A 22,839-nucleotide genomic window follows, 5' to 3' on the forward strand; every position below is an offset into this window, starting at 1 on the left:
TGTGGCTGATGGGCTGTACGACTGCGGCCGTCCACGTACGTAATAAGATGAAATACCTGCAGCCGTCGTTTTGATGTTATTCTATTATATTGCAACCAGTTTCGGTGACCCTATACACCCTCTTCAGGCCTTAACTGACGCCGAAGGAGTGAATCACGTGCTCGTAAAAATACGGCCTGAGGTGTAAAATAATTTTTTCATTATCTCAGTTTCACATAGGTAAACTCTTAAAATTTTACTGACCCATAAAATTCCTTTCATGTAAGTGACATGCCCTGCTGCGGCAGGGGAAAGAACAGAACCAATGGGAAAATGCTCCAGTCGGGACACAAAAAAGGCGAATATCTGAGTCTCACTGAGATGTGGGGTACCAACCGCCACATTTTACCTTCCTCAGCATCTTTAAATTCTTTTTTCCAGGCATATTGCCGTGAGAACATACACGCGTTTTTTATGCTGGGAGAGGAGGAGACAATAGCAGTGAGAAAGAGACGAGAAGTAATAAATACTGAAGATAGTAGACAGTAGTAGTAGTATCGAAAGAGCGGAGGAGACAATGGCAGTGGCCGGCCGGGGTGACTGAGCGGTTCTAGGCGCTACAGTCTGGAACCGCGCGACCGCTACGTCGCAGGTTCGAATCCTGCCTCGGGCATGGATGTGTGTGATGTCCTTAGGTTAATTATGTTTAAGTAGATCTAAGTTCTAGGGGTCTGATGACCTTAGACGTCAAATCCCATAGTGCTCCGAGCCATTTGAACAATGGCAGTGCGAGAGATACAAGGATATACTGGCTGTGGAACATAGTAGCCAGTGACAAAACATTGCTAGGAAGAGATTGAAAGAGAAGTGTCAGTGGGAGAGGAGTAAAGAGAAGGAGAAAGTGGACGTAGGTGATAGCCAGTGATAATGAGAGACAGAGTCTGAGACAGCGACGAAACAGATAGGGACAATGATAAGCGACAGTAGCAGCGCGAAGGAGTGAATGAGAGAGCAGCAGTAAGAGGGAGCAAGAGGGAGGCAGTGGGTGTGAGAGGACGCTGTAGCAGTAGCAAAGAACGAAAGGAACTGTGGCAGTGACAGGAGACAATGACAAAGAAACACAAAGAGGTAATGACGATGAGTTGGGCTGAATGAGTGAGTGAGAATAGGCATCTGGGAGCGGGTGAGTACGAGCGACTTTGGACGAGCGAGCGAAATGGCGCAGTGTCTAGCAAGCTGGGCTCGCATTCGAGACGACGACGGTTCAAACCGATGCCTTGCCGTCCTGATTTCGGTTTTCCGTGATTTCCCTGAACACTTCAGGCAAATGCCGGAATACTTCCTTTGAAAGGCCGCGGCCGATTTTCTTCACCATCCTTCCCTAATCCGAACTTGTCCTCCATCTCTTAATACTCCGTTGTCTATGAGACGCTAAATACTAATCTCCTCCTCCTCCGACTTACAGCGATGGACTAGTTCTTCTGACAGAGTTACAGTTAGGGGAGCTTGTGGGAGTGAGAGATGACTTGCTTGTTAAAAAGAGGGCGAATGTGTTCACACGTAAAATTTTTGGGAACACTTTTAAAGGTTGGTTGGTTGTTTGGGGAAGGAGACCAGACAGCGTGGTCATCGGTCTCATCGGATTAGGGAAGGATGGGGAAGGAAGGCGGACGTGTCCTTTTAGAGGAACCATCCCAGCATTTGCCTGGAGTGATTTAGGGAAATCACGGAAAATCTAAATCAGGATGGCCGGACGCGGGATTGAACCGTCGTCCTCCCGAATGCGAGTCCAGTGTCTAACCATTTTTAAAGTTTCGGAGGAAGGTAGAATGAAGCAGCTGGTACCCCACTTTCCAATCAGAGGCTTTTAAACAGGAGCATATTCGCCTTTTTTGTGCTGCGAGAGAAGCATTTTTCCGGTGGTAGTGTTTTGGCTCATACACTGTAGTTGCAGTTATTGTCGGCGAAGGTCCCGAGCATGCTCTGACGCGTGGGCAGAGCGCTTCCGCGGGACGCCGTGGCTCGCGCTGCCGTCCCCTCCTCGGCTCGCCAGTCCGCTAAGTAATTGCTTGTGGTGGCTGCCCACTGGCCGACCACACGGCGCAGTCCTGCCTCCCTCCAGCCCCGCCTCACCGACACAAAGCTCGTGGCACGATATTAAAGTGCAGAAAACCCGCCACCGACTACTGGCCAACTTTTTACACGATATATATATTATTTTTTTCTACTTCCGTACTTCGTGGACATATTACCTCTTCGTCGTAATGGAATTGCGTTCGCGGAAGCTGGAAATCCCGGCTCGTAGGAACTGCATTAACTTTATTCTAGACAGGCAAGACGCGCGATATTTTCTCGTCGAAATGTTCACGTACAGCGAGAGCTGCGGGTCTTCTGAAAACGGTAGTGTCGTATCGCGAGCATTTGCCACTACGATTACAAAGATGTGCGAGACAGAGGGATGGCAGACAGCCCCTAAACTCTAAGGGATCCCCTCACTGCGGCTGGTAACGCAAACACGAAACCCCCGCTTGCGGCGCATTTGCATGTACCACACACACGCCCCTTCCTCGCATTAAACGTTAACAGCCGAGTGGCCAACAACCGGTGCGCGCCGGGAGGGGGGGGGGGGGGGGGCACTTCCCCGCTCTTAGCGAAACACCGCCCTCACAACGGCGGCACCTAGAACTCCCCTATGCAGTTTAGAGCCTCAGCCAGAAAGCAGCTACTGTCGCGGCGTCTCGCCGGCGCCTCTTTGCAGTATTATGCTACATGGTGTCTGTTTCAGGGCCGACGACCAATCACCAAAATAGAAAAATTTCTCTGTGAATCTTCTATATCTATTCACAGGGTGAGTCAGCTCCCCTACCGCTGTCGTTTTATACAACCCGCAATACTACAGCTGACCTTCATAAACCAAGCGCGAGATTTTCATATGCTCTCACTCACTACGCGCAAACTATTACTCCTACACAAAAAAATGAGTCCCTTTTTTTTAGGAAATTTAATGTAACTAAATATTGTACAGGGATACGTTTGCACTGGACGCCACGGTTCTGGAGTTATTCATGAGAAACGTATAAAAGTGATCTTCAAACGCAAATCCACTCAGCATTGATCCCTCACCAGTCCGAATTTTTAGTATTTTGTTGACTCTACTGCCTCCCGCCTCTGTATAAAAATTTCCCACTACATAAACTATTCCAGATATTCGACGCCGGCCGCGGTGGTCTAGCGGTTCTAGGCGCCCAGTCCGGAATCGCGGGGCTGCTACGGTCGCATGTTCGAATCCTGCCTCGGGCATGGATGTGTGTGATGTCCTTAGGTTAGTTAGGTTTAAGTAGGTCTACGTTCTAGGGGACTGATGACCACAGATGTTAAGTCCCATCGTGCGCAGAGCCTTTTGAACCATTTAGATATTTGACCTTTTTTGGTCTACATCGATTGGGCTATTATGCCGGACTCTCCCTTAATGAATATACAACATGGAATGGTACTTAGTAGCCATACTTTATACTGTACATTAACATAATTAATTTAAACGTGCCCGTGAGGGTAATGATCGAAAAACGACTTCTGGAAATGTTACACTAAAACTAATTACGTTGACTATTTGATCCAGTCTTAACCCTTAAAAGCAGACTGGTTGGGTAGTCAGAAGGCCTGAGGAATACAATTATGTAACTTTTTTGTTTTATGCTGTTAAAATCCACAAAATCATTAAATTTACATCAATGTCAACTTAAAAATTTGTAAGTACTTAACTAAGACTTGACTTAGTACAACCCGTCAGTGAAGACTAAAAAAGGTCTAATGTGGGAAATAATTCGTGCAGTCACAAATATTGTACAGAGATATGAGGGAGTGCCAAGAAAAACATACTAGAAATTCTGACCGTTAGGGGCTGAGTGTCGGAGGAGTAGAGGTGCATTTGAAGGTAAATTCTGTACGTTTTTCCTTCAATAACTAGAAAACTATGGTCTCTAGCGGAAACGTAGCTCTGTAAAAAAATTAACTACATTAAATGTCCTACGTAAATATTCCATTCTTTTTCCCGTACGACTAAGAGTTTGCGCGTAGGAAGCGAGAAAATATGAAATCCCGCACGTGGTTAATGAATGCCAGGTGTAACACTGTGGGTCGCAGAAAATGACAGCTTCTCTAGCGAATGTTGCGAGAGAGAAACAATTGCTGGTACGCCTCCATGTAAGTTCAAATTTCTTGACTGTCTAGTCTTACTGATTTTACGAGATGCACACCGTGCGGGAGGAAGTAAAATGTGCCGGACTCTCCCTAAATGAATATACAACATGGAATGGTACTTAGTAGCCATACTTTATACTGTAAACTACTACCGTTAGTGTAAATCTGGAACATTCTCAGCGCTACCACTGCCCGCCGTTTCATTAGCACGCCGTTCATATATGTTACAATTCTGTACTAATGGCCGCGCCCTGTTAGTACGTAGTGTTCTATCTGAAACACTGTCAACACCTCGCACACTTCACTGGAGATACTAAAACATCATAAATTATCGAATACAGACGTGCAAAATTACTTGTCTGATTGCATCTTTGCTACAGAGAGCTCCCAACATTTTATAATAAATTAAGTAAAGTTTAAATTTGTAAGCATATTTTGCTTTATACTAAGTTAGAGCATTACGCAATGTATGAGTCGTTTAATATACAGAACTGGTGGGGGGAAATGATAGCACCCAATCTAGTGTAGCTATTAAAGTTGAAAAGGAAAAATAAAAAAGGCATCCTTACTGACAACTGCTAAAGTTGGAAATGACCTAACATTGATTCGTAAGTTGATCTTCTTAATGTACATTATATTCGTGTAAAATCTTAGTCGCATTCAATAAAGTTTTATACTTGGAACAAAGAGTTAAGACGTCAATTAAAATCTAAAAACCGATATCAAAGATTTATCGATCTACTGTTTTCGTAGGTCGCCACTCTCAGATTACGCCGTTTTATTGCGTAATGATTCCTAATGTAATTGCAGCAAATATTTTACTCCTTATCACAGAATAAAGCTAGTTAAAGGAGGAACAGATAAAAATTAGAAGAAACAAAAGAACTATTGACAGTTGGAATTCGAACTAGTGATGTTTTATCGAACCAAGGCGTTTCATATCAAGCTCGAAAGCCCCAACCACTCCATTCTACTCTACAAATTTAATCATCGGAATACGTCTGAATTAATAACTAGTTATGGATCAGGCAATTTTTGTTTATCTCTTTACTTTACTTAATTTTCTACCAGTACGTCTGAGGCTGGACTGCAGTTTTGAGGGACTGAATTGCTTTGTTATAATTCCCTTTATCATAAACCAATCCATCTAGAAACAATACTTTTATAGGAAAAGAATAATGTCTTCTCCCACGTCAATGGTTCCGTGGACTTGAACAACATAATATATTCTTACCTAAAATATGTCTTCTTGTTAAAAAATGGGTAGCGGATAAAATAAACTGGAGCTACTTGAGTGGGAAACTGTCCACCTTTACTTGTACATACACGAAGTAAAAAATTTTCAGTGCTTTTGCTCTCTCTGTCTGTCTCCGTCCGAACAGGCTTTGGAAGGCACAGCCGATAGGCATCACATAATGCGGATATGGAGCGACATGTGTTCGATAGACCGCTCTCCCGGCCGTTGTCAGTTTTCGTGGCCCCAAGGGCTGAACGGCTCTGAGCACTATGGGACACAACTGCTAAGGTCATCAGTCCCCTAGAACTTAGAACTACTTACAGCTAACTAATCTAAGGACATCACACACATCCATGCCCGATGCAGGATTCGAACCTGCGACCGTTGCGGTCACGCGGTTAAAGACTGAAGCGCCTAGAACCGCTCGGCCACCCCGGCCGGCACAATGGCTGAATGCACCCCACTTGCCAACAGCGCTCTGCAGACTCGGACGGTGACCCATCCAGGTGCTAGCCAAGCCCAACAGTGCTTAACTGCGGTGATCTGATGGGAACCCGTGCTACCACTGCGGTAAGGCCGTTAGCTTCATTGCTTTGGAACTCTCTTCATTTCTCGTTTTACATTCATACACCCAAATGTGGGGAGGCCTCCATGGAATGTTTTCAACGCTCATGAAAACACAGCAACATATGCAAACCTGGATATAAAGACTGTGGCAGAGTTCCCTGTGGCGACGTTCCGTGGTGGCTGGTGATGCCGGTGCGATGCGCAGCGTTCCGCACAGCCGGCGCAAACGCGGGACTCTCTGTGGCCGGCTGGCGGGGTCAATGACCGCGGTCCCGCTGCACCGCGCTGCGGCCACCGTGTCCAGTCAGTCAGTATCTGCTGGTAGTCGGGTGCCCGGGTTAGCTCTTGGCAGCTCGGTAGTCTGTGGTGTGTAGCTTTCATTTTCTGCTAACCCTGCTGCCTTCAATCGGATGAACTGAGCTAGAGGACGTAGCGATCGTACACAGTCAGAACGGGTTCGTACGGTTCACAGTAGGGCGCTACTGGAAGGAAGCATCTACAGCTACACCTACATCCGTACACTGCAAACCACTGCGAAGTGCACTGCAGAGCTTGCGTCCCATTGTGCCAGTTACTGGTTTTTTTCCGTTCCATTCACGTACGGAGATCGAGAAGAATGATAGTTTACAACTACATCTACATCATATTCCGCAAGCAATCTGATGGTGAGTGGCGGAGGATACTTCTGATACCACTACCCTGTTCCACTCATGAATGACGCTTGGAAAGAATGATGGTTAGTATGCTTCCGTACTGGCTTTAATTGCTGGAGTTTTCTCATCGTAGTCATTACGCGAGGTGTATGTGGGGGGAAGTAATATGTTGTCCTACTCTTTCGGGAAAGTGCTCTCTCGAAATTTCAGTAGTAAGCATATCCGTGATGCACAACGCTTCTCTTGTAACGTCTGACAGTAGAGTTTGTTGATTATATCGGTAAGGCTCTCGGCCGACTATACGATCCCGTGACGAAACGCGCAGCTCTTCGTTGGATGCACTCTGTCCCTACACACATTCACACCTAACAAGGATCCCATATCGATGAACAATGCCCGAATAAGAGCTTTATAGGCCACTTTCTTCGTGGATGAGTTACATTTATTTAAGACACTTTTTTTAAAAAAAAGTGGTGTTTCGTTAATTTCTTAACAGGCTGAAGGAGAATATGAAGCTAGCCCTTCCAAAAACGTCATGACCGATTCCTCTGAATTAAAGTTTGTACTCACATCGCTTTTTATGATACATACAGTAAACAGGACCATAAACGTGATCCCTTATCCCCTTCGAAATTGAGACACTATGCGGCGTTAGCTGTTCTAGTGTTCCAGTCGTATTAATCAAAGTTCGAAAGGAATGTCAATAATGCAAGTTACTTGTACAACAGGTACTGTAGCTCCTTTTGTCTAGAACGAACACTGTTTGACATCTGCTTTCGCAGAAACTGATGCCTTCGATACAGGGTTTTCCATGTCTCGTATCTTGCTCAGTACTTTGTGTTGTCTTAAAAAACTGGAAAGTCTGCCGACGGTGTGTCAGTTAAACTCTAATCGAAAACTGCGCTTCAGAAACTTCACGTCAAACCAATGGCGGAGACAGGAAACCTCAAGGAGGGGGCGCTAAAGATATCTTGAGTTGCCTTTCCTTTTACCGTAACAATATTTCTGCTTCTGACAGTAAACTAGCTTTCTAATCTGCGAATAGTCCGTATCAAAACGCAACGTATCGAAGGTTCTCTGTACAAGAAAACAGTAGAATATTCGCGATTTTTCTCCAAAAAATGGCAGACAGAATAACGTATCGACATCACTAGAATGGTCGCGGCTTTTCTCGTAGGAATGTGTTAGCTATCCATGGGCGAGACAGAAACGTATAAAATACAATGACGAGGACACCCGTGCCATATAGGAAACTACAGCTACTCGATAACGAATGAATAGCGTGCGGGCTGACTGGCGGGGGCGGCGCGAGTGGTAATTCGACGGGACTCGCAACCGAAGGGGGGGGGGGGGGGAGGAGGTGCCCCCCGAATATATCCGCCACTACGGTGAAACTTAAAACGCATTTTCCGTGTTGACTGTATCAGAACTCGTTCATTTGTAATAGCATTTGCGTGTATTTTCGGGTATTATGTGCCAAGTCAAACGTATATTGCGCTTCAGCATCAGTTGTAGTCAATATCTGTGCATTATACAATTTTAACAGTAGTACTCTAGTTCGAAGAATCGTTCGCTTCGAATTCCAGTGCGTATTAACGTTAATAAACGCACTTTTCTGAGAATTTTCGCAAGTTACAAGCGTTATCCTTAATATATCGACGTTCAGGATATAGTTAGTGTAGTACACAAGTAACATATCGTGTTACTTTTATTTTTCCCTTTATACAGAAGTTTATGAAGTCTGCATTTATGGTAAATGAACGCTATTTCTGGGTTTATTAGAGACTATAACCTCAAAAATAGTTTTAGAAAATTTTGTAACTTTTTTCTCATTTTTTCTGTTGCCTGAACAGATATCTCGTTTTGTGTGCTAAAAGCGTCAGACCTTAAAGGGAATTAGCAATACTTTCAGCTTAAGAGATCCAGATACAGAAATTAAAAGCAGGCTTGTTTTGAAGTATTTCATTATTCTGTAAGACATTGCACCTGCCACTGTGCAGCCCCAATGTTAACGTTGTTCTCTAACACGATATGAAGTAGTTAACGCTTGCAAGCAGTTCGAAATCTTCCTGACTACTGTCGAACGACTGGAAGTTGCTATGTGGTAGCGTTTTGGGAGAAATCCCAGCAGTCGTGTTCAGAGGTACCAAAGGTACGTCAAGTACCATCCTCTGTTGTGGATCTTGTTTCTTCTACAGGAAGTGCGGGATCTCTCACTAATCGTCCACTCGACTGCGAGTGGTGCTTGCACGGGAGAGACAGGAACGAGGCAGATCTCAGGGTGTTATATCGACTTCCCCTTAAATCAACAAGTTCGAGGTAATTTTTTCCAATGAAACCGAAACTGACCCTGTGAGACTCATTTCATATATGGGAAAACTTGGAACGTCCTCTGTTAAAGGATAGGGGGTCTATTAACCTACGGCAGTTCATACTTACGTCGAATAATGCTAGCCCTCAGGGAAATGACAGCAAGGATTGGGAAGGAACTCCATGTATACTCAGTCTGTATGCTTGGGGGCCTCATACAACATGTTAAAGAGGATGTTTCGGCAGCCATCGGGGGAACAAGATACAACCAATTGCAGACGGTGACGCACGTTGGAACAAAGTATGCTGTTGTCTGGGCTCCGATATCATACTTGGATCATTCCTGTGAACGGCGGAGATGGTTGAAAACACCAACCTTGTTCACGGAGTTTCAACAAGGTTACTGTTTCCAGCATCGTTCCTAGAACTTATCGTGATCCCTAGTTCTGAATCGAGTTGAGCGAGAGACTGCGAAGGCTCTGTGAAAAGTTATGCTGCGACTTTCTGGACTTGAGGTGTAGGGTTGAGAATTGCTGCGTCTCCCTGAACTGGTCAGGCGTGGACTCTATATCAGAGGCTGCTTCCCAGGTACCTGACTGTGTGTGGGTAGTACAAGATCTTCCTCAATACGTTCCATCGGCAAATGATATTAATGTCGATTTCAATATGTAACTCGTATCAGCAATGCTTTGTAATTTATGATATCCGTTAACAATGACAGAGACACATCAACAGCTGAATCTTATTTTTCTTACACTCCGGTCAGAGTTTCATGACCTATGTTTCGATTTCACTGAGACCAGTAACAACGTGAATAGTAAAGAAAATGTTCTAGCGTTCTTGGATATAATTGTGATCCGATTTGAGAAATAATTGACTTGCTTTCCTTTACTGGTTTTGTAAGTGTGATAATTATTATAATAATGTGTTCTCTAGACTGAGTTCATAAAGTTTGTTTACACAACTTCGGTATATACGTATCAGGCTTGACATCGATTTCTTTCCACGTTAACGTAGAAACATTTGCATGTTCGCTTGTTACTTCTCTGTCTACAATACGGAGAGACAATAACAAGGTGATTTCTTACCACTAAACATGGCATGTCACATGGCTGTCCCGATAACTTTAGCAGTTCCAGTAATGCTAATCTAATTCAGTTGTTCAACAAAACATGGAATTTTGCTCTCAAACGGACTGGATAAAGTTCTAATTAAATTCCGGCCAGAAGTTACTTTCCGTACAGGCGCAAACTTCCGGGAAAACGGTAAAAGGATAAAAAAATCCGGACACGCGAAGTCTTTGGCATTACCCCACGTGCCGAAAGGCGTAACTTACCCGGCGAAGTGGAAAAACGGGCACACGCTACAAACAGGAAACCAGCGCCGGCAGAATTTGGCGGGGAACAAGTCGAGCTGATGGCAGGCTTGTGTTGAGGCGCGGGGGCGTGCACCGAGAGAGGGGGCGGACTGCTGACAAAAGAAGTGCTTGCCGCTGCCGCTCGCGGCGGAATTAAAACACGAGATGAAACGCGCGCCGAATATTTCGACGAGTACGGCTGCCCGCACGGCGGCTCCTGCAATTCCGCCTGACGCCTTCGATTGGCGGCGACCTCTGAAGAAGCTCCAGATACATCACCGGTCGAGTGATAATTTTGCTGCTAAAAATATGAAAACGAAAAAACTGTTAAAAAAGTCGCTTTTCCAGAACTAAAAATGAGACGCTTAAGAGAAATTTAATTTTCTAGAAGATCCTCTTTTGCTGCCTCTTTGTTTCTTTAAGCGAACACAGAAGATTCTGCCTATCTGTAGAACAAGGCTGTATTTGACGTTGTCATTCATGTTCTTTTGGCGATGGATGGGAATAGGTGAAGTAATCAACCGTGGCTTTACAGGGAAGTAGCATGGTCTAATAGGGTTGTGGAAAGCACGGAAATCCAAAGCTGACTGACATGACGCGCATATGAATTCATATTCTTCTGAAAATAAGTATCATATTCAGTATTTTCCGTATCTTACACCACAACGTATTACATGAATTCAGACTTACTGAAGCATGTTTTAAATTATCCAGGAATCGAGACTGTCTAGTAACTAGTCCACCACGTGCCATAGAAATCGTTAAAATACTTTGCAGCGTAATACGTGTGTCTACCATGTGCGACCTGCGACAGCCGGCCTGTGTGGCCGAGCGGTTCTAGGCGCTTCAGTCTGGAGCCGCGCGACCGCTACGGGAGCATGTTCGAATCCTGTCTCGGGCATGGATGTGTGGCATGTCCTTAGGTTAGTTAGCTTTAAGTAGTTCTAAGTTCTAGGGGACTGATGGCCTCAGATGTTAAGTCCCAAAGTGCTCATGGCCATTTGAACCACTTGAACCTGCGACAACAGATTTTAGAATAAACGTACGAAATAGAAATTGTACTAGAAGCAAATAGTCGAATCAGTTGGAAGTATTTGTTGGGTGTGTTGTATCCTGCCTACTCATCAAATATGGGGTGCCTAGGAAAACTGCTTTCTCAGATCGCTAGTCAGCAATTCAAGCATATCGTATTAAAGAGTTTTATTACAGAAAATAAATGACAATACTTAACCTTGAAAAGTGCATAGAAGTGTTCCAAGCAAAGGGCGACATTTAGTATAATCAATGTCCTTCTGTATGATGATTCCAATACAAGTGAAGGAATACTGTGGATTCTTCTATACAGGTCGCTGTTCTAGACGCTTCAGTAGAACTGTTAGAGCTGGCTGTGGCCAGGTAGCGCGGCGCTGTCCTCTTCGTGTAGAGGGTGCTGCAGTCGCGATGTCTTCCTGGAGAGGGGTCGGTCAGAATGTAGTTGACTGGCGTCATCTCGCAGCCCTGTTTGCTCTAACATTCCCGCCTGGCGTGCCGAAGCTTGACTTTACGCCGGCACAGCTTGGCTGGTAATAATACTACTGTAAATATACAGAATTTGTAATGATTGTAATATACACAGGAGGACTATAGTACGCTTCAAAATGTTACATTTATGAAACCTGTATAACATATCATTCCTGGATACGTCCGTTGGCTCGTCATCTGGGATGTTTTGGACCCTAGAGCCGGATTACAGCAACCTGTGCATGTACGCTTCGTCCAGCCTGTAGCTCAAGGGTACACTTTCCACTAATCTGTCTATGTGGTACATGTTCGAAGGTTAATGGAAATACCTGCGTTCTGTTCCTGCATCTGGTTGGATGGAAGATCTGGATGTTGAAATACATTGAAGCGCCAAAGGAGCTGGTATAGGCATGTGTATTCAAATACAGAGATATGTATACAGGCAGAATACGGCGCTGCTGTCAGCAATGTTTATATAAGGCAACAGTGCCTAGTGAAGTTGTTAGACCGGTTACTACCGCTACAATGGCGGGTTATCAAGATTTAAGTGAGTTTGAACGTGGCGTAATAGCTGGAGCATGAGCGATGGGACACAGCATCTCCGAGCTAGCCATGAAGTGGTGATTTTCCCGAATGACCATTTCACAAGTGTACTTTGCATATCAGGAATCCGGTAAAACACCAAATCTCTGATGGAAAAGGATCCTGCAAAAAACGGGACCAACGACAGTAGTAGAGCAAACTTTGTTGTGGCGCAATTTGTTAGTTCGGGTTGCCTACATCAGGGGCAGGTATGCACTCAGGGGCGCCACAATGAAGTTTGCCCTACTACTAATGACGACTGAGAGAATCTTTCAACGTAACATAAGTGCAACCCTTCCGCAAACTGCTGCAGATTTCAATGCTGGACCATCAAAAAGCGTTAGTGTGCGAAACATTCAATGAAACATCATCGATATGGGCTTTCTGAGCTGAAGACCCACTTGTGTACCCTTGATTACTGTGTGACAGAAAGCTTTACACCTTGCCTGGACCCGTCAACACTGACATTGGACTGCTCATGACTGGAAACGTATTGCCTGGTCGGACAAGTCTCGTTTAAAATTGTATCGAGCGGATGGACGTGTATGGGTATGGAGACAACCTCATAAATTCATGGACTCTGCATGTCAGCAGGGGACTGTTCAAACTGGTGGTTGTGGTGGTGGTGGTTAGTGTTTAACGTCCCGTCGACAACGGGGTCATTAGAGACGGAGTGCAAGCTCTGGTTAGGGAAGGATTTGGAAGGAATTCGGCCGTGCCCTTTCAAAGGAACCATCCCGGCATTTGCCTGAAAAGATGTAGGGAAATCACGGAAAACCTAAATCAGGATGGTTGGAGACGGGATTGAACCGTCGTCCTCCCGAATGCGAGTCCAGTGTGCTAACCACTGCGCCACCTCGCTCGGTGTTCAAACTGGTGGAGGCTCTGTAATGATGTGGGGCGTGTGAAGTGGAGTGATATGGGACACCTGATATGTCTAGATACGACTCTGACAGGTGACACGTACATATGCATTATGCATCCTGTCTAATCACCTGCATCCATTCACGTCCATTGAGGACGGACTTGGGTAATTCCAGAAGGACAATGCTACACCCCCATACCTCCAGAATCGTTACAGAGTGGCTCCTGGAACTCTCTTCTGACTTTAAACATTTCTGCTGGCCACAAATCTGCCCAGACAAGAACATTATTGAGCATATCTGGGATGCCTTGCAACGTGTTGTTCAGAAGAGATCTCCACCTCCTTATACTCTTACGGATTTGTGGATAGCCCTGCAGGATTCATGGTGTCAATTTCCTCCAGCACTACTTCAGATACGAGTTGAGTCCAGGCCACGTCCAGATGCAGCTATTCTGCGTGCTCGCGAGTGTCTTACGCGATATTAGACAGGTGCACCAGTTTCTTTGGTTCTTCAGTGCAATTACATGAAGCAGCTTGGAGCTCGCAAAATCTATCAGTCCTCTGGGGTGTAGGAGAAAAGCCATGTGCCCTCAGGGACGGAGGTGATCTTTCAAAGAGGCCAACAGTTCGGAAATCGAAAGTGATCAACAAGATTACTTTTCCAACACGGAAACCCTACGAATCTGTATAATGCAATGCTGTGCGTTGAATTCTGCTTGGTCACCGTCCGGTTTCTAGGTGGGCGTTGTAGTTTCGTGAGCGGCCATATGCATGGTAGCAGGCCATATATCAGAGCGTGGAGTTATTAGCTATCTGGTCACTGTTTAACGAAGAAGACCGATTTGAGGAGTTTGAGGCCAACGGATTACCCTTGTTTCCAAGTTAACTTGAAGCTTGGTGCATTGTGCGGTTTTGGACCTATTCACTTTGAAATGTTATCCTGTCTTTGGTTGTGTGGGTTCAAGCACAAGTTGGTATGGGGCCAGATGGAAGCAGTGTGCATTTGCTAGTTCAGCGATCGGATCTCGGAATATTTCTGAAAATAGTTACAATATTACAGTGCTTCATTTAACGACTTTCGAGTAGTGATAGTTTTAATCCTGAATCTCTGATTAAACTACGGCTGGGGACCCATATTTAGAGAGGTTTCGTTTCTGCATTAGTTCAAAAAGTTAGCGCGTTTGTAAGAAAAACAGCTGTACATCAGACCGCTCGCGTAAACTGTCAAGCGCGCCTCATGTCGCTGGACTCTGCGTGGCGCACCTGACCATTAACAATAGGTCACTTTTATTACGACAATTGTGTCGATTTGAAAACATCTACCTCTAGGTATTTCACTGATGTAGATGAGTGATAATTCTTCCGAGGGCCACTGATAACGATTCTCCTTATGGCTACATGATTGTGATGTACTGAAAATGACAGCATGACCGCGACAGCCAAGTCATGGTGGAACTCGTCTTACGCCTATGAAAGCGCTTGATAGACCTTTCGTTTGGGAGAAAAATGAGAATCTCAGCATTTGCATATCTAAAGCAGTTGTCCCAGATGACCAGTATGGTAAGAACGTATCGTCACCCAATGTACACTCAGCCGTGTGTTGAACAACAAATATTTAATGGACGCTTCTGCAGTGATACTAGACCCAGAAGTAGCCAGTCCGAATCCTTATAAGCAAGTTAATATCCAATATTTCGCTGTAGATATTGTGATGCTGTTAGTGTATTATTACCAATATTTACAGTTAAAATACCAAACCTCACCACACTTCGAAAGTTAATGAAACGACAACGCTTGTTATTTTGGCTGTAACCAGTTTCATTATTTACGAACATCTTTACGTGACGAAGTGGCATTAAAGTGCCGGTGTCAGCAGAGGATGTTCATAGAGTATGAAACCGGACGTAGTTCCATAAATGCAAGCCAAATGTATCACTAACATTCATGTTAATTATCTGTGGAAGCTCAACATGATAAAGATTATTTCCACGATGCCTCACGACGTTCTCGGTGGGTGGGTGGGTGGGGGGGGGGGGGGTGGGGGTGGGAGGGAGGAAACAGGGGGCCGAACCGCACACTAACATTGGGTTCGGTGTGGGACGGCGGTGAGGTGGATGGACTGCTGTGACCTGCTGTTGTGGGGTTGTGAACCACTGAGGGCCACGGCAGGACGAAGATTCTGCGTTGTTTCTAGGCCCCCGGTTCAATACTCACCTCGTCAGTGGGCCAGAATTGTTCACGATTGGTTTGAAGAACATTTTGCACAGTTGGATCGTATGGTTCGGCCACCGAGGTATCCCAACGTGAATCCCATCGAACGTTTATGGGACTTAATAGACAAATCAGTACGTGCACAAACTCCTACACAGGCAACACTTACGTAATTATGGACGGCTATAAGGCCGCATGGCTCAGTATTTCTCCAGGGTGCTTCCAACGACACGTTGAGTCCATGGCAAGTCGTTGCTGCACTACGCTGATCAACATGGGTCCTATATGGTATTAGAAGGTATCCAATGATTTTTATCAGCTCATTGTATTGTACATTGGTCTGCGGAGGACATACGAAAACTGAGAGGTAGATCGTCGCTGTGAAGGTGAAGTCAGGTGAGTAAGAAAGATGGTAGAAGCCGCCGCTGGTCGCTGCCGCGAGTTGTGTTGCGGGCAGCCGTGCTGAGCCATTCCACGCGTCTCGCCGCAGCAGTGTCGCCGCTTTGTTGGCGGACGGCGGGCGGCCGCGACTGCTGCTGGCAAGGGGCGGCGTAACGAATGGCCGGCGCCGCGCCGCACCGCTCTGCTCCTCCCGGTCGCACGGCCCGCTCTGGCCCGGAACTTTCCGGCAATTACGCTACAGAGCAGTGCGTGCGGGGTGTGTAGCGGCCGCTGTAATTGCCGGCTCCGCTCTCACGCCGCCTTCCGGCTCCTTCCCGTCGGCCATTTATGTCCTCAACAAATGCCGGCACTCACAACTACTGCGTTATAAAACACGTCGCAACTCAGACGTACTAACACGGCCAACTTGTTATTGATGAAGCAGGACTGACCATTCAGTTCCACAATCCTTTGTTTTGACAAAGCAATGTACGTTGAAGAGCCATTGAATCAGTTGTAACTGTCGTGTTGGAGGAAGATCACGCACCTATTGTCTCTACAAATATACTTGTTGTACGCAGTAACCGATCACGATGTCGTCCTTGTTCTGGCTGTCTGCGAAAGAACGGTGGAGAGAAACAAGAGAGACAGATTCAGAAATCGAAAACACAGCTTGCCCTTTTTTCGCACGTTATTCAGCTAACCACAGTTAAAAGGCAACTGCGGATTCCACACGGCTTGATGAAAAGTAAAGCCTCCGAATTTATGTGAAAACTCTTAAAGAGTTTTAAATGAAACAAACGTTCTATGTATATACTCTTCATATCCATATATTTATTTGTTGTTGTTGTTGTGATCTTCAGTCCTGAGACTGGTTTGATGCAGCTCTCCATGCTACTCTATCCCGTGCAAGCTTCTTCATCTCCCAGTAGCTACTGCAACCTACATCTTCTGAATCTATTCAGTGTATTGATCTCTTGGTCTCCCTCTACGATTTTTACCCTCCACGCTGCCCTCCAATACTAAATTGGTGATCCCTTGATGCCTCAGAACATGTCCTACCAACCGATCCATTCTTCTAGTTAAGTTGTGCCACGAACTTCTCTTCTCCCAATCCTATTCAATACCTCCTCATTAGTTATATGATCTACTCATCTAATCTTCAGCATTCTTCTGTAGCACCACATTTCGAAAGCTTCTATTCTCTTCTTGTCCAAACTAGTTATCGTCCATGTTTCACTTCCATACATGGCTACGCTCCATATTTTCAGAAACGACTTCCTGACTCCTAAATCAATACTCGATGGTAACAAATTTCTCTTCTTCAGAAACGCTTTCCTTGCCATTGCAAGTCTACATTTTATATCCTCTCTTCTTCGACCATCATCAGTTATTTTGCTCCCCAAATAGCAAAACTCCTTTACTACTTTAAGTGTCTCATTTCCTAATCTAATTCCCTCAGCATCACCCGACTTAATTCGACTACATTTCATTATCCTCGTTTTGCTTTTGTTGATGTTCATCTTATACACTCCTTTCATGACACTGTCCATTCCGTTCAACTGCTGTTCCAAGTCCTGTGCTGTCTCTGACAGAATTGCAATGTCATCGGCGAACCTCAAAGTTTTTATTTCTTCTCCATGGATTTTAATACCTACTCCGAATGTTTCTTTTGTTTCCTTCACTGCTTGCTCAATATACAGATTGAACAACATCGGGGATTGGCTACACCCCTGTCTCACTCCCTTCCCAACCACTGCTTCCCTTAAATGTCCCTCGACTCTTTTAACTGCCATCTGATTTCTGTACCAATTGTAAATCGCCTTTCGCTCCCTGTATTTTACCCCTGCCACCTTCAGCATTTGAAAGAGCGTATTCCAGTCAACATTGTCAAAAGCTTTCTCTACGTCTACAAATGCTAGAAACGTATGTTTACCTTTCCTTAATCTAGCTTCTAAGATAAGTTGTAGGGTCAGTATTGTCTCACGTGTTCCAACATTTCTACGGAATCCAAACTGATCTTCCCCGAGGTCGGCTTCTACCAGTTTTTCCATTTGTCTCTAGAGAATACGCGCTAGTATTTTGCGTCCGTGACTTATTAAACTGATTGTTCGGTAATGTTCACATCTGTCAACACCTGCTTTCTTTGAGATCGGAATTATTATATTCTTCTTGAAGTCTGAGGGTATTTCACCTGTCTCATACATCTTGCTCACCAGATGGTAGAGTTTTGTCAGGACTGGCTCTCCCAAGGCCGTCAGTAGTTCTAATGGAATGTTGTCTACTCCCGGGGCATTGTTTCGACTAAGGTCTTCCAGTGCTCTGTCAAAGTCTTCACGCAGTATCGTATCTCCCATTTCATCTTCATACACATCCTCTTCCATTTCCATAATATTGTCCTTAAGTATATCGCCCTTGTATAGACCCTCTATATACTCCTTCCACCTTTCTGCTTTCCATTCTTTGCTTAGAACTGGGTTTCCATCTGAACTCTTAATATTTATACAAGTGGTTCTCTTATCTCCAAAGGTCTCTTTAATTTTCCTGTAGGCAGTATCTATCTTACCCCTAGTGAGATAAGCCTCTACATCCTTACATTTGTCCTCTAGCCATCCTTGCTTAGCCATTTTGCACTTCCTGTCGATCTCATTTTTTGAGACGTTTGTATTCCTTTTTGCCTGCTTCATTTACCGCATTTTTATATTTTCTCCTTTCATCAATTAAATTCAATATTTCTTCTGTTATCCAAAGATTTCTACCAGCCCTCGTCTTTTTACCTACCTCATCCTCTGCTGCCTTCACTACTCCATCCCTCAGAGCTACCCATTCTTCTTGTACTGTATTTGTTTCCCTCATTCCTGTCAATTGTTCCCTTACGCTCTCCCTGAAATTCTGTACAACCTCTGGTTCTTTCAGTTTATCCAGGTCCCATCTCCTTAAATTCCCACCTTTTTGCAGTTTCTTCAGTTTTAATCTACAGTTCATAACCAGTAGATTATGATCAGAGTCTACATCTGCCCCTGGAAATGTCCTACAATTTAAAAACTGGTCCCTAAATCTCTGTCTTACCATTACGTAATCTATCTTAAACCTTTCAGTATTCCAGGCTTCTTCCATGTATACAACCTTCTTTTATGATTCTTGAACCAAGTGTTAGCTATGATTAAGTTGTGCTCTGACGTGGTACATTGTCATCCATAAAAATCCATGGTTGTCTGGTAACACGAAGTCCATGAGTGGCTGCAGAGACTTTCCAAGTAGCTGAACACAAGCATTTCAAGTCAATGATCGGTTCAGTTGGACCAGAGGACCACTAGCTTGCACATTCCCTTGTTGACAACTTGGTTAAAACAGAAGTAACATCCGTCGTTCCCCAAAGAAGTGCTATAGGCCCTCTATTCTTCATGATCTATGTTAATGACAAAGGAGACAGTAGGAGTAGCCGTCTTAGGTTGTTTGCAGATGATGCTGTCATTTAGCGTCTTGTAAAGTCATCAGATGATGAAAACGACTTGCAAAATGATTTAGATAAGATATCTGTATGGTGCGAAAAGTGGCAATTGATACTGAATAAAGAAAAGTGTGAAGTTATACACATGAGTACTAAAAGAAATCAGCTAAATTTCGATTACGTGGTAAGTCACACAAATCTGAAGGCTGTAAATTCAGCTAAATACTTAGGGATTACAATTACAAATAACCTAAACTGGAACGATCACATAGATAATATCGTGGGTAGAGCAAACCAAAGACTGCGATTTATTGGCAGAACACTCACAAGGTGCAACAGGTCTACTAAAGAGACTGCTTACACCACGCTTGTCCGTCCTATTCTGGAGTACTGCTGTGCGGTGTGAGATCCGCATCAGGCGGGACTGACGGATGACATCGAAAAAGTACAAAGAAGGGCAGCTAGTTTTGTATTATCGCGAAATAGAGGAGACAGTGTCTTAGACATGACATGTGAATTGAAGTGGCAATCATTAAAACAAAGGCGTTTATCGTTGCGACGGGAACTTCACATGAAATTTCAATCAACAGTAGAAAACTGCGATTGTGAGAACATTCTTTTGGCACCCACCTACATATGGAGAAACGATCATCACGACAAAATAAGATAAATCAGGGCTCGCACAGAAAAATTTAAGTGCTCATATTTCCCGCGTGCCGTTCGAAAGTGGAACGGTAGAGAGACAGCTTGAAGGTGGTTCACTGAACCCTATGCCAAGCACTTTATTGTGAATAGCTGAGTAATCACGTAGATGTAGATGTAGATGTTCCTTTACGTGGATGTTCCGGTCAGTTTGCTCCCTGAAACCTTTCGTTTATTTTCCTGTGTCTTATAATGTGTATATCTGCATTACGCTTCGAGCAGCTCTCAGTATTTGAGTGGTTTTCGCAGTAAAAGTTCGTCTGTCAGTGCCCTGATGAACACAGAATGTGTACTATTATACGAGCTGGGATGCTTGGTTTCGAAAGCTCTTCAGGCATTTTTTATTTTCCATTTATTTTATTCCATGTCCATTCACTGTTATCTTCGATTGTCATAAATACAAAAGATGTTCAACTCGTTCTACGATTTCACTGTAAACATGCAAAAGTAGCTTTTCGATATAGCATATATAACGTTTTTCTATTATTACTGTTGACTTTTAGGTCTATTTACAGCTAATTTCTTCTATTCTTAGTTGACGTTTCCCCACATTAGGGGAAAATAGGTCGGTTTCCATTAACATGTATTTCTTCTTTCTTTTCTATTTTCAGAAATCCGAAAATATCCTCTAGAGACGCTAAAAATCGATTTCGTGGTCCAGAATCTGCTTGCCTGACTCTTCTTTTTCTTATTTCTCTCTCTCTGTCTCTCTCTCTCTCTGTCTGTCTGTCTGTCTCTCTCTCTCTCTGCCTCCTCTTTTTTTCTTTTTTTTTTGGGTGGAGCGGGGGTGGCAGCTTTGACAGTTTTGTCGGTCACTAGTCAGTGTCGACGTCTGGAGTGGGACACCTCTTAACAACGCTCCATGTATGGCAAGCTGGTAAGTGCAGCAGGGATAGTAGCTGCAAGAGGTAGGAGCGCAAATGAGCGCGACTGAGTGGTTGATTATTCCAAGCTGAGGGGGTCGCCTGGCGCCGAGTGTACACAACACGAGACTGGATGATGCAGTAGTGAGTACACACGTTCAAAATCAATCCAGAATTTTAACATACGAGTACTGAAGCTCGAAGCCTAACTGATGCTTTTATCACTCGTAACCTAAGACTTTAAAGGTCTGCATTTAAAACAATAACATCTGATGATCTGTAGAAAAACTGCGCAGAATCATGCGTGAACAATCATTAGCAGTACTAACAGCAGTGTCTCGTGAGGTTGACTTTAAACAAGATTAAAAATTCATTCTTTTGTTAAATACAATCATCATACTGTTTTATTGGTACGTGTCAGCGGTTCAGTTTTAAGGTGACAAAATACACATCCAAAGTCGATTCTCTGTACGTCCTGGACTTTTTGTCTCTTATCGCTTCTCTCATCTCTTGTAATATTTGGCAGTGTGAAAAATGCTAAGTGGCGCCGTGGTTCGGATCCACGTTTAAACTGTACGGTCCTCTGTAGCTGGCTGGGTAAGTAAGTTCCGAGATCGGAGGAAGGCTCTAATAGGGCCGTGCACTGTCGTGTTCAAAGCACCCTTCGGACTGATGCAAGCTTTACCTGATTTAGTGTTTTATACAGCATTAATCACTGGTTGGACTATACGTGTATATTAATCACTTTAGTGTTGCTCTTTTCCATTATTTTAACTATAAAATAATGCACCACGAAAAATGACCCATCTATACACAATTTGGTACAACGCTTTTTTTGTGTGTAGCCATGACAATCAGCTTTCACATTTTACTAACTTTTTCTTTCTACTTTGAATGGTCTGCACTTCGTCCTACAAAGACGGTAAGGCGGGTGAAGAAATATTTTATTTCAGAAAAAAGTTCGTTGAATTAATACAACAATGTCACTGGAATTCTCACCACACATTATGTCCGTGAAAGCTCTTTCCGTCTCCGCTACCAGTATTCGATAGGAAGTGAATTCCTGGGGACGGTGATGCACTCTCTCGTTTACATAATCTTATCACGGCTGCTGTCTACCGTTAGGTGCTTAAACAGAGGGATGCATTAAGTACCGTATCCCAAGGCTTCCGCCAGAATTTTAATTCCACATAACGAGACGCCTTTAATTCACTTGGCCTATCTTCCACGAGCATAATTAGGTGGCCGCCAGGTCTCGAGAGAGAGTTTGTAATGAAGTTCTGAACGCTCTCTCAGGAGAAACTGTAGGCTCGCAACGACAAATTTTTTTACGGGCAATGTATCACTGGACAAGATTCCTTTGCATTCCTCAACTATAGGCCTACAAATTAGCATGAGGCCCCAACCTGTTTGCAAATGTGAATGTAACACACTTGTTAACATCTTACCATTGATTGGTTTCCTTAGGAGAGAAATTTTATAAAGGGTTACGAAAGTGTACAGTGCGCTAAAAAGGGAATCCGTATTTTGAGAGACGATAGCATGTACTAAAACGAGAAAAAATGTCCATTAAATATAGGTTCTGAAATGCATACCACAAGAACTATGAGCACTTTTTCACCTTCGTTACTCTGAAGTACGTCTCTTCTACTGCAACCACTTGCTATTACGATGTGCCTACAGAAAGCACTACCCAAATAAATAACCAAAAGAGAACACATTATTCTGTTACTGTGAAACAGCAGCGTCTATAATGTAATGTGCCCGCTATTACGTACGACGTGCACTTGTGAGCCATTGATGTAGGTGATGCTCAATATATGTCCGTTCATAATAAGGCATGCTTCTGTTCGAATCTTAGGGAATCACGTACTCTCTGAAAAACTCCAACTTCTTCACGGATGCAGAGCAGGCACTAAAACGTTCCTGTAATGTTTGTACATCATTAATGCGGCTTTGCAAACACAAAAGATTTCAAGTC

General features: G+C 44.2%; 1 protein-coding gene and 1 pseudogene across 6 annotated transcripts in view; both read right to left on the reverse strand.

Moving 5' to 3' along the window:
• The window catches only part of LOC126273198 (band 4.1-like protein 4), a 1,244,225-nt gene that overhangs the window by 794,830 nt on the left and 426,556 nt on the right, over positions 1-22,839 (reverse strand). The window lies entirely within an intron of this gene.
• LOC126274410 (5S ribosomal RNA) lies at positions 5,882-6,000 on the reverse strand (annotated as a pseudogene).

This window comes from Schistocerca gregaria, chromosome 5 (genome assembly GCF_023897955.1).
Source record: "Schistocerca gregaria isolate iqSchGreg1 chromosome 5, iqSchGreg1.2, whole genome shotgun sequence".
Taxonomy (NCBI): domain Eukaryota; kingdom Metazoa; phylum Arthropoda; class Insecta; order Orthoptera; family Acrididae; genus Schistocerca; species Schistocerca gregaria.